Source organism: Marmota monax, unplaced genomic scaffold (genome assembly GCF_021218885.2).
Source record: "Marmota monax isolate L192 unplaced genomic scaffold, Marmota_monax_Labrador192_F-V1.1 WCK01_AAM20220418_F8-fsc01560, whole genome shotgun sequence".
Taxonomy (NCBI): Eukaryota; Metazoa; Chordata; class Mammalia; order Rodentia; family Sciuridae; genus Marmota; species Marmota monax.
In genome coordinates this window covers 26,730-39,194 of record NW_026694840.1, presented here as the reverse complement: position 1 = coordinate 39,194, position 12,465 = coordinate 26,730, and the positions used below count along the sequence as shown (strand labels likewise).

The 12,465-nt window shown below is 51.2% G+C and overlaps 1 pseudogene; it reads right to left on the bottom strand.

Moving 5' to 3' along the window:
- Positions 1-1,901: 1,901 nt before the first annotated feature.
- On the bottom strand, positions 1,902-8,135 carry LOC124080360 (ruvB-like 1; annotated as a pseudogene).
- Positions 8,136-12,465: the final 4,330 nt, after the last annotated feature.

Below are 12,465 nucleotides of genomic sequence, written 5' to 3'. Positions count from 1 at the left end.
TACCTGTGAGATAAAGGCCTCCTTAAGGATCCATCCCTTGCTGGCTTCTCGAGTTGCATCTCCCCACCCCTCTCTGAGGTTTCAAGAATTCCTGTCTCATCCCTACTTGTACTTACTGTTCTTCTTAATGTGGGTACTTTACCATTGTTAGAAGTGTTAACTCCTAATGAGACACTACACGGCATCAGAACTCTACTTTTGACTTTTTTTTTTCTAGCGTCCACCAAAGTATCTGCCTACTTATTGGCTGGCTTGGTTAAGAAACATTTTAGAAAGCCCTTCAGTATTTGTTTTATAAGAAGCTTTTTAATTTTTTTCATACAAATATTCATTAATTGTATGTATGAAATTAATCATCCAGCTATGAAAGGGAGTAGTACACTAACTATCCAGTGTATGTGTGTGTGTGTATATGAGTGTGTGTGTGTGTGTGTGTGTGTGTGTGTGTATATATATATATATATATATATATATATATATATATATATATAGACACACATATTTTTTTTTTCAAAATTTATTCAGAAGTGGAATAAGAGTTTCAATTCAGTCACGGACTCTTTCTACACCTGTTGTTCCTGAGATGTTTCAGGAGTTCTTACTAATATTGCGGGTATTTTTTTCTCTTTTCTATGCTGTGGATATTATAAGCCATTAAATAGAATAAATATATGGGACACCTTTTAAAGCCCTCCAAAAGTCTATGTTGGGAAGAAGTGACAGGGCCCAAATGTCTCCTTTATACAGTGCTTTAAAATGACATTGTACAGCATGTCGTACTGCTGGACTGGGGAGCAGGAGGTTGGCTGCACCCTCCAGGGGACCCGGACCAGCTGCATGGCCAGTGTCCTGCTCACTGACTAAAGAGTACCCAATGTCCCCCTCTGTCCCAGAACCCTGGTCCCTGAGGCTCCAGCCTCTTTCCACAGCCTGGGACCGAGAGGAGCCATTTTTATTTGTGAGGTGAACATGACAGTCCAATAAATCAGAAGGTGTCCCCAGAATCTGGCAGCCTACACAGCATCAGAAGGGCCGTGTCATCTGTCATGGTGACACCTGTCACTGGTCCCTTGGGTGCTGGGTGATAAGGGCCGGGGCGATGAGGTGGCGTGTGGTGTGGCCAAGATCACCTGGGCCTGGCGCCTCATCCACCATGGGGATTGTTCACTCTGGCAGCTTCGTGAACAAACTCTCAAGGATCCCTGGCTTCAATTAAAGCCATCAAAACACTACAGGGTTGGAGATGCAGGGATTAGGGACACCCAGTCCTCCCTGCAGCTATCGCAAGAGGTGCTGGGACATCTATGTCCAAGCCCACCCACCAGCTGTCCAGAGGGTCAGAGCCAGGGATCCAGGGAGGCGGGGCATGCTGGGGCCTGCAAACAGAATAGGCCCTGCAAGACCATCAGGATGGGGTCCAGGTGACCAGGCCAGCAAGCACCCCAAGAAGTGACCCTCTATGCAGGCCACCACTGCTGCAAGGTGCCCCAGCAAAGCCCTTCATCTGGGCTCAGAGAACAGGCACTTGGGAGGCTGGGGCAGGAGGATCACGAATTCAAAGCCAGTCTCAGCAAAAGTGAGGCCCTGAGTAGCTCAGTGACACCCTGTCTCTGAATCAAAGCAGAACAGGGCTGGGGATGGGCTCTGAGTTGAAGGCCCTGGTTCAGTCCCTGGTTGTTGTCAGGTCCCTGTTTTTTATTCTCTCCCTCAAACTTGACCAAAGGGGGTTAAAGGTGAGAACAGGCAAGACCCAGGGGAACAGAGGCTCTGGGACACTGGACAATGTCCCTGTAACCAACCCACCCTGCAGACGAGGGGACAGAGCCTCTGGGTAAGAGGAGATGCCCAGGGTGGTGAGGGGCCCAAAGTGAAGGTGGGAGGGGACAGCGGCAGGGGCGCACCTGCTTCATCTCCTGCGGGGGAGCAGAGCATAGTGTAGAGGGTCATCCCATGGTCCAGCAGGTCCAGGGGGATCCAGTGGAGAGAGGGGACATCCTCGGTGCCCCTGTGAAAGCCAAGAGGAGTCCCGTCACCTACGCTTGTCTGAGACAAGACACTGGACACTGGGAACTGGGAAGGGGGCACTGACAGCCACAGAGAGGTAGGGGGTGACCCAAGGAAAGCAGAGTCAGGGACAGGTAATAAACTGATCCTCAGGTGACCCCAAAGAACCCCTGCTTTGTTGATTTTGTTTGATGCTGGGAGACTCCACTACAGAGCCACAGATCCAGCCCTTTTTAATTTTTGTTTAGAGACAGGATCTCGCTGGGTTGCTTAGGGCCTTGCTGAGGTTGGCCTCCAACTCATGATCCTCCTGCCTCAGCCTCCTCAGCCTCCTCAGCCTCTGGAATTACAGGTGTGCGCCATTGTTCCTTGCTGGACAATGATATCTTAAATATGAGGCCAAAAACACAAAAGAAAAAGCAGATAAACTGTGTATGTGTATGTGATGCTGGATGTGGAACCCAGGGCCTTAGGCATGCTGGGCAAGCACTCTACCACTGAGCCACATACACCTCCAGCACAATCAACTGGAGCTTTAGATCAAAATTCAAAACTCGTTTATGTCAAAGACTCTGTTCAACACTGAAAAGACTACTCAAAGAATAAAAAATACTCATGAATCAAACACATGGAAATGGTCTAGTATCCACACTATGTAAAGAGCACTTACAATTCAATAATAAAAAGATAACATAATAAAAAATGGCCAAGGATACAAAGATATATTTCTACAAAGATATACAAATTGCCAGTAAAACACAAAAAATACAGACTCGCTGGCCCTTGGCAAATGCAAATCAAGTTAGAGGCCACCGCACACCCACCAGGACATATACAGTGGACAGTAACAGATGTCAAGTGGTACGTGGAAAAACCAAGACCCTCAGACATTCCTGGTAGGAGTGTGGCAATAAAGCCATCCTACTGGCAGTTCCTTGGAAGGTCAGAGATGCCGTGTGACACAGCAGCTCCACCCCTCCACACAGATCCAAAAGAAAGAAACTGCGGTCCCCACACGTCTGCGGCAGTGTCAGTCCCACAGCCAAACCCCCCCAACGGGCTTGGGCTGATGAGTGCCCAGATCCCTGAGCTGGTGAAGGCCCCATGCAGTGGGCGCTCCTTAGCCACGGGGGATTCAAGGGCATGGAGGACAGGGGTGAAGCCTGTCAGTCACACCCCACACACAGCCACAGAAGGCTAAGGGACAGAAAGCAGCCTCCTGCTGCCTGAGGTCGGGTGATGGACGGGGCGCAGCAGCAGAGGGACTTTGGATGGCTGACGGGGATGGGGGTGGCAGCATTCTAAAACAAACTGTGGTGGCAGTTTTGTGATTTTGTGGCCACACTAAGTGCTACTGGAGTTTTCCAGGGTCTAGGAGCTGCATCTCCAGAGGGCTGTTCAAAGCCCCACCTGGGACTGGGCCACAGGCTCCCACTGGGACTAGGCCACACCACTGCCTACGGCCTGATGCCTATGGCCTGGAGCTGGCCTGGCATGGCGCTTCTGGGCTCCCTCCTTAGCCCCACACAGAAGGAAACGAGGAGGCCAAGGCTGTCATCCAGACTCACGACCTAAGAGTTTTTAAAAAGACTGGATGCTGCAGTGGCCCAAGCCTGTCATCTCAGCAGCTTGGCAGGCTGAGGCAGGAGGATCGTAGCTGGAGGCCAGCCTCAGCAAAAGCAAGGTGCTAAATAAGCAGCTCAGCAAGACTCTGTATCTAAATGCATTAGGTGGGGGATGGGCCTTGAATCCAGGTGTTGCTGGGGTGGACACTTGCTGGCTTTGGCCTGGGCAGGTCCCTGAGTCAGGACAGCCCCACAGGCTCTCAGCACATCAAGACGTCCCAGTGCCCCCCAGGGCCCATGTGGGAAGCCATGAGAAGAAGCCCTCAGCCAACACTGTCCCTTCTCCCCCTGTCCCTCATGAGCCCCGGGGTCAGATGTGGGTCTGCGGGGCAGGGAGCTGGAAGGTCCCCTTGGGAGCAGCCTGAGGGCAGCAGGTCAGGAGTCGCCCACAGTGTGCCCATGTCCCAGATACTCCTAAGCCCCCGCCCCAACCCCAACTTGCCAGGAGCCCCAGCTCCTGTCCCAGTCCAGCCCTGGTCACTGCCCAGCCTGCCTCTGGGCTGCATGCTCCCTGGACACCAGGTCACAGCCCCTGCTCCTGGGCTCAGGGGGCAGCTGCCACATCCCTCAGTGCTGCTGGACAACGGCCCCAGGACTAAGCACTAGAGTCCTATTCTTGAGACCACGTGGCTCCATCCCCACAGGCAGGTTCTCGGGTCAGAGCCACCTTCCTGTGGAGCTTTCTCTGGGGCTCAGGGTGGACAGAGCAGCATCCTCTGTAGACACCTGCTGGCCAGGCCAGGGACACTGGGGGGGCTGTGAGCAGGGCTCCCCAGAATGGGGGGGAGCATGTATCCATGTGGAGCCACTGTGCTAAAGATGTGTCCAAGCCATTCTGCACCAAACCCCCTGTCCCCACGGCCTGGAGCAGCTATACTCAAAGGCAAGCTGAGGTCAGGCAGGGGCCAGAGGCCCCACTATGTCTCTAGGAAGGTCTCACTGTCCTTACTGGTTTTGTTTCTGGAGAGACTTGCATTCTCCTCAGTGTTTAAAGCAGCTCAACTCACAGTAGCCAAGCTACAGAACCAGCTTAGGTGCCCCTCAGCAGATGGATGGATAAAAAAACTGTGGTCCCTATACACAGTGGAATATTACTCAGCCATAAAGAAAAATGAAATGATGGCATTTGAAGGTCAATGGATGGAGCTGGAGAGGAATGTGCTGAGTAAGTAAGCCAATTCCTAAAACCAAAGGTGGAGTGTCCTCTCTGACATGCAGATGCTGAATCACAATAGAGGAAAATAGAAGAGAATTTCATTGGATAAGACAAAGGGAAGGAAGGGGAGGGACTGAGAGAGACAGGGGAATGAATGGACATCACTTTCTCATGTTCACATAGGAACACAACCAGGGACACCCCACAGCAGGGCCAGCCACAGGAATGAAAGTCACACCCCATGTAGGTGATGTGGCAGGATGCACGCTGCTGTCATGGGGAGCTAAGGAGAACAAATTCAGAGACAAATCTGTGTTCCCACCTATGACAAGGGACAAGGTGCAATGTCAATCAGTGTCCTCATTAAAGATGAACCAGGCTCTGCTGGCCTCTGGGAGCCATTGTGAGGGAGCTGACACTCAGGTAACCAGAGTGGCCCCACCTCCTCAGGCCTTTGCTCCCCACAGGAATGTCCAGCCTCAGAGGCCCGCGGAGATCCTCCCCATCAGGGATAGGGCAGCTGAGGCCTTTAGTCCCCCTGCTGTCTCCTCCCAGGGGCAACATGTGCTCCCTTTGTCCCATCCTGACTTGTGACATCATGGTGGGGTCAGACCAGGGGAGCAGGGACATCTGGCAGCACTTACCTGATTACACAGTGGCCTCAGTTGGAGGCAAAAATCATGATGGGGGGATGGAAGATTCCAGAGCTCGGTGCAGGGAGGTGAAGCCCTTGAAGTCCAGCATGTGCTCCTCCTCCATGAATAGCATGCTGGGGACCATCTCAGCCATGCCCTGGTTGATGTACTTGTTTACCATCTTGTTGATCCCACCTCGGACAGGGTCCCAGCCAGCGCAGGGAAATGTCACCTGCTCTCTTCTCACCACCTCAATTCCCTCCAGACCCAACCCTGCAGCCTGATTCTCCTACTGGCTCTTTGACCCCAGGCTGGGTACTGGACCCATTCCAAGTTTGGTGTCATCATTTGAAAACAAAAATCATGCCAGGTGTGGTGGCACATGCATATAACCCCAGCAGCATGGGAGGTTGAGGCAGGAAGATCACAAATTGGAGGCCAGCCTCAGCAACTTAGTAAGGCCCTGAGCAACTCAGTTGAGACCCTGTCTCTGAATAAAATACAGAATAGAGCTGTGGACGGGGCTCAGGGTACAAGAACCCCTGAGTTGAATCCCTGTGCCCCCATCTAAAAAAAAAAAAGAAAACAGGCATCATCGCCCCAAAATGCCACAAAAAGCCTTCTGTGGAGCTGTGGGGTGCAGTGTCCAGGAGCCACCCCACAGAGCCCTGAGCATGATGCCAAGATACCCCACTTGGGAGCCCCAGAGAGATGTGTTTTCATATGCAAATTCTCCTCTGCTGCACTCAGTCAAGGAGCCCTTTTGGGGGCCTTGCATGACAATGCTCAGGTTAATTAACTTTCCATCAAGTGCAGTTAGAATCCTCTTCCCAGGAAACCTGAGCAAGGAGGGTCAGAGCCAGCTCAGCCTCGGCCCCCAGAACCACCAGCCCCTGCAGAACAGCAGACCTGCCTCAGGTCCCAGCCCTCACCTTCCAAACTAGCACCCCCTGTCATGGAGCTGTTCCCAAAGAACAGGGATGTGAGGCCTGTCCTCTCCCAGAGCCATGACGCAGGGCTGTCAGAATCCAGTTCAGAGACAGATCTGCTCTTGGCCACTTATGGAGGAAGCTTAGGCTGCTGCTAGGCCTCAAGGCAACAGTGGATTCATGTTGAACTTACATTTTCAGGGAGTAAAGTGGTAATGGGCCCAAGAAGGACATAAAATTGGGGAAGAGCTGGGCACGATGGCACATGCCTGTCATCCCAGCAGCCCGGGAGGCTGAGGCAGGAGGATCAGAAGTTGGAGGCCAGCCTCAGCAACCTAGCAAGGGCCTAAGCAACTCAGCCAGGCCCTATCTCTAAATAAAAAATACAAGTGCTGGGACGGGGCTCAGTGGTCGAGGGCCCCCAAGTTCAATCACCAGCATAAAAAACAAATAAGTCCACAAAGGAGCAAGGGAGACTCACTGCCTGGTGTCAAAGTGGGCACCATTCCGTGACCTCAAAGAAAGCAGATGCTGACCTCAGTGGGGCCAGAGCACACAGTGTGGCCACAGCTTCTAAGGGAGTGAAGACTCAGAGCCACATAGTGGGGGGTGCTCAGAGCCACATAGTGGGGGGTGCTCAGAGCCAGGAGCACGTCAGAGGCAGGGCCTCAACTCGGCTCTGGGCTCAGGGTTTGCCACGCATCCTCCCTGTGATCTCTGTCTTCTTTGGCTTCAACAACTGGCCCATCATGGACAGGACATCTTGTCCCCCCTGTAGGAGAGAGGACTTTCTAAGGCAGCTACCAAAGCCCATCCTCCTGCCTCCTGCGGATCCCTGATGTCACTCAACTCCAGATCCCCTGGGAAAAATGAGGGGCTCCTGAACTCAGAGGGATTCCCTCGAGGTTTCCCCTGTCCTGTAAGAATCAAGCAGAGTTGTGCATGGTGGCTCGTGTCTTTAAAAATCTTGACAATTGGGAGGCTGAGAAAGGAGGATCACAAGTTGGAGGTCAGCCTCAGAGACTTAGTGAGGTCCTGAGCAACTCAGCAAGACCCTGTCTCTAAATAAAATATAAAAAGTGCTGCGGACGGGGTTCCATGGGTAAGCACCCCTGGGGTTTAAGCTTCAGTACAAAAAAAAAAAAAAAAAAAAACTCCAGGAAGAAACTCCAATCCCAAGAGTCTCTAGCCTCTCCTTGTCAAAGCTCCCAGGGACAAAAAGCAAAACCAGATTCCCAGCAGAAAGCCCGTTCCTGGAGGGGAGGAGGAGGAGGCCCCCTTCAGGATGAAGAGCAAACCTGACTCTCTGTTCAGCGGGGCCCAGAGCAGCACCAGCTGGGAGCTGGAGGACTCGGGGCTCTTGCTCTGCAGAGACTGGAGCCTCTGTGAGGCTGTCTGGGCCCTCTGAAGGCTCCCACCAGGAACCCCCAGCCCGGGGTGGAGATCATCCCCCAGCAGGTTGGCAGGTGGCCAGGGGCAGACAACGCCCAGAGATCAGCTGTGACAGCATCTGGACATTGGGACAAAGATGCCAAAGCTCATGTCACTCGTTGCTGAGCCTCCCAGAGGGCCTCCAGGAGGACAGCACAGCCCTGACCACTGGTTCCCAGGGCCTTGGCGTGGGCCATGTACAGGTCATGCAATGTCCCGTCCTAGATTAACTCCTTCTTCTTGTGCCCGTTGCCCTTGAGCAGAGCATGTTCTCCTCGGCCTCCAGGACGAACTCCGTGGCCTGGGAGTCACACCTGCCCTGCCTCTGCCAGCAGACCACAGGCACTGAGGCCATGTCTCTTAATAAAATATAAAAAAAAGGCTTGGGATGGAGCTCTATGGTTAAGAGCCCCTGGGTTCAAACCCCAGTGCCAAAACCAAGAATGAAACCAAATGCATCTCAAACTCTTACCAAATAAATAAATAAATAAATAGGAAGAAATGTTTTCTAATATGCTCCCATGAAGCCAGCATCATTTTGGTAACAGTATCAGGTAAAGATTCTACAAAGAAAAACAAAACAAAACAAAAACCCAGGTCAATATCCCCATGAACATAGACACCAAATTTCAAACAAAAATCTGGTATTAGTAAACCAAATTCAGCGGCAGGTTATCTCATTGATTGCGGTCCTAGGGAGGGAACCCAGGGATGCTCTACTATTGTGCTGTATCCCTCGCTCTCTTTGGTGTTTTTATTTTGAGTCACTGTCTTACTAAGGTGTGGAGGCTGGCCTCCAACTTGCTTGCCCATCCTCCTGCCTCAGCCTCCTGAGCCACCTGGATGACAGACGAGCACCACTGTGCCCTGCTGGGATGAGATTCTGCCACTGTGTCAGACTTCCTCCACCTTTGATTCAGTGTGGCATTAGCAGATCTGTTCAGTTCTGGGGGTGACAGGGAGCTCAGCTGGAGGCCTGACAGTCTGATCAGAGTTTGGTGTATGACACACTGAGGAACACACAGGGTTAATGGCAATTGCTGGCAAGGTAGGTCCCCTCTGAGAAAAGAGAAATTTCCATTTCACTCCTGAAAGCATCTTTAAAGCCCAAATTCCAATCAAAGGGGAAAGTATAATAACTTCCTCTGGGCAAATTTATAATGAATCCAGGATTAATTGGCCTTAATAAAGTTGAATTCATGACTGGATGTTTGTAAAGAACTCTGAACCACCTTGGTTTCAAAATGTCATTGAAGACACAAAAATAAGCCAGCATCCTATGACCATGAGGTGTGGTGAGCCGTTCCAATAGACCGTGGCCGCCATTAGAAGATGGCACCAGCTTCCACTGTGGCCTGTGATAAACAACTCCTTTTATGGAGAATTGGCGCGCAATCCCTGACCACCCTATGAGAAAGATCCACGTGGCGGCTTAAGATTGGTATGCGGGAGGCTTTATTAGGCTATGCTTGGGCGCTCGGCGGGGGGTCGCTAGAAGATGATACTTGAATCAAGGCCTGAATAAACTGCTGAAAGAAGAATCCTGTGTCGTGTTTTCCCTTGCCGGCGAGGGGTCTCAACAATTGGTGGCCCGTACGGGGAATTATATTCCTCGAACCCAGGATCCAGAACTTTCAGCAGTCAGGGTGGTGCACCGGTAAGTTCCCAGGTAAAGTGGGAATCCGCAAGCTAATAGCGGGACGCTCCTCGGTAAAGAAAGAGAGAGCGGGAAAAAGGACGCTCCCCTGTAAATAAGGAGAGAGCGGGGCTTTTGTACTTTCACTTTCTTTATAGCTCTAAAAACATTATGGGTGCTACCTCTTCAAGCCCAATTTTGTTGGCCCCAGATGGGTTGCTACGTTCAAAAGGACTTAAGGTAAAGCAGAGCACTTTGCAGATGTTTTTGAGAGAAGCTGCCGGGGCCGCGGCCGCGGTCTGGGCATGAGGATGGCGGTGGGCTCAGTCAAGATGCAGCCGCCGTGCGAGAACCCGGCCCTGGCCGCGGCGGTGGCGGCGGCGGACAGCGCTCTGCGCCGCAGTCCCAGCGCCCGCGAGCCGGAGCGCAAGCAGCCGCTGGCGTCGCTGCGGCCGCGGCTGAAGGACCTGCCTGCACTGCTGCGGAGCGGGCTCACACTGCGGAGAAAGCGGAGCACCGCCGGGGGCCGGGACCGGACGGAGCCAATGTGGGTTCAAGAACGCCTGACAAGAAGAGTCCCGACAAATACATCTAAGTTAAATATAACCACTTTGGCCATTACTTCCCAGGTGTTAATTCCGTTGTCTCCTTCTAATGAGACCTCTAATGCCACTCATTTTAAGGCTTCTCCTTATTGCACCCCTGAGTATGGCTTCCCTCCTATATTTACACCTTGTCAAGATCACTCTTGGGAGAAACATCAGGTCGCTAAAGGTTTTTCCCTTTCCCCCTCTCTCAAAAGGTACTTGTATAATTCTTCCAACAATAATTCCTCTATAGGAGCGGGTTGGTCCTGGTTTCAATGGTTGATTTCCAATGAAAAGGGGGCCACAGCCGACATCTCCGCTTTGGCTCAATTACGAGGAGTCAAAAGTTGGCTGTTTAATGTTTCTGGCAGTACCCAATACTCGGGGTGGGGTAGGAGACTCAAATCTATTTCACACAATGCACTATTAAGTAATGCAACGTTACCCTCTGCAGCAGTCTGTCTCCAATCTCCGTTTCTGTTCCTTTTAGCTAATGTTACATCACAGAGGATGCTTAATTGTTCTAATACTACCTGTTACTTGTCTGAGTGTTGGAATGGATCCTGGCCTATGGCAGTGGTTATGAAAATTCCAACTTTTGTCCCGATCCTGGTTACTGCGGATCCAGAGTCATTTCCTATTGTTGAACTGATTAGAGGCCATAGAGATTTTGGTATTACGGCAGCTATAGTGACAGCTGTGGCAGTGTCTGCTGCAGCAGTTACAGCTGGAATAGCCATGGCCATCCAGGTTCAAACTGCTGCCACTATTAATCAGGTTATTCAACAAACATCCACCATACTTGAATCTCAAAGTAGAATTAATCAACACATTCTATCTGGGATTTTGGCTGCTAATCAAAGGATAGATCTGCTTCAAGCTCAAGTTGAGGAATTGTCTGACCTAGTACATTTGGGTTGTATTGATCAACATGCACATTTATGTATAACCTCTGTCAGATTTAATGATTCCAGGAATGCCTCCCGCATCATCGGGGAATATCTATCCGGAACCTGGTCCATGGAAGCAGAAAACTTGATCCAGTCTCAACTAACTCAGATTGCTGTTTTGAATAGCACCCGTGTCGAACCAGTGACTTTGGGTCAATTCACCAGTTGGCTATCCTCTGCCTTTTCCTTTTTTAAGGAATGGGTGGGAGTGGACATTTTTGGTGCAATGTGTTGCTTTGGTGTTGTACTTTGTTTGTGGCTTCTCTGTCGCCTTAAAACTCGCCATGCACAAGAAAAGGCTATGATCGTACAAGCTCTTGCGGCCTTAGAAAATGGCATTTCTCCACAAATCTGGCTTGCACATCTTAAACAGTGATTTCTGGGCATGGTCATTGCACCCCAAGTTATTTTCACATTGCACTGGGATTGACATGCCCTCTTCTTTATGCTCTCCCAGTGCTGAATAGCCTTTGCACTCTGCAGGTCTTGTTACCATTGCACGCAGATGGGTTTCAGGACTGGTGTTTCTTCTCTGCTATAAAATCTATACCTTCCTCTGGGGCTTAGGGATTGTGTTGCCAACTTAATTTTTGTCATTACTACCAGGCTACCTGTGTTATCCTACTTCTCGCCGTCGTCACGATGCAGGATGCGAGGCAAGGCACTGCACTTGAGTGATCCCTCAATGGACCTCAAGGAAAGCATGTCCTATTGCATGCGGGTTTGACGTCCACGCCCCGCCCTACGAAAAAAGGCGTCGGCTGATATGGGATCAGGTCTGGGGAAGGCGCCTCCTTAGGACTGAACCATACACTGCAGCCACTACTGCACAGTGGGATAGGACCTCTACTTTCACCTGCATTGTTTTATAATAAGGAAGGGGGAACTGTGGTGAGCCCTTCCAATAGACCGTGGCCGCCATTAGAAGATGGTGCCGGCTTCCACTGTGGCCTATGATAAACAACTCCTTTTATGGAGAATTGGCACGCAATCCCTGACCACCCTATGAGAAAGATCCACGTGGCAGCTTAAGATTGGTATGCGGGAGGCTTTATTAGGCTATACTTGGGCGCTCGGCGGGGGGTCGCTAGAAGATGATACTTGAATCAAGGCCTGAATAAACTGCTGAAAGAAGAATCCTGTGTCGTGTTTTCCCTTGCTGGCGAGGGGTCACGACAATGAGGAACAAATTCCAAATCATCCAATTCTGCAGCCAGTTTCCCAGCAGTCATGTCCCCAGGGACTGTGCCCAGCCGGTGAAACTGAAGGGAAACTGGTGAGTGTGCTGTGGAAGAAGATGCCTATATAGGCTACTGCTCTGGGGGTGAGTCCCACTCAAGTTGGGGTCATGGTACATTTGCAGGTATCCATGCATCCTCAGAGCTGGGTATGGTGGCATATTCTGTCATCCCAGCAGCTCAGGAGGCTGAGGAAGGAGGTTCAAAATTTGGAGGCCAGCCTCAGAAACTTAATGAGGCCCTGAGCAATTCAGTGAAACTCTGTCTCTAAATA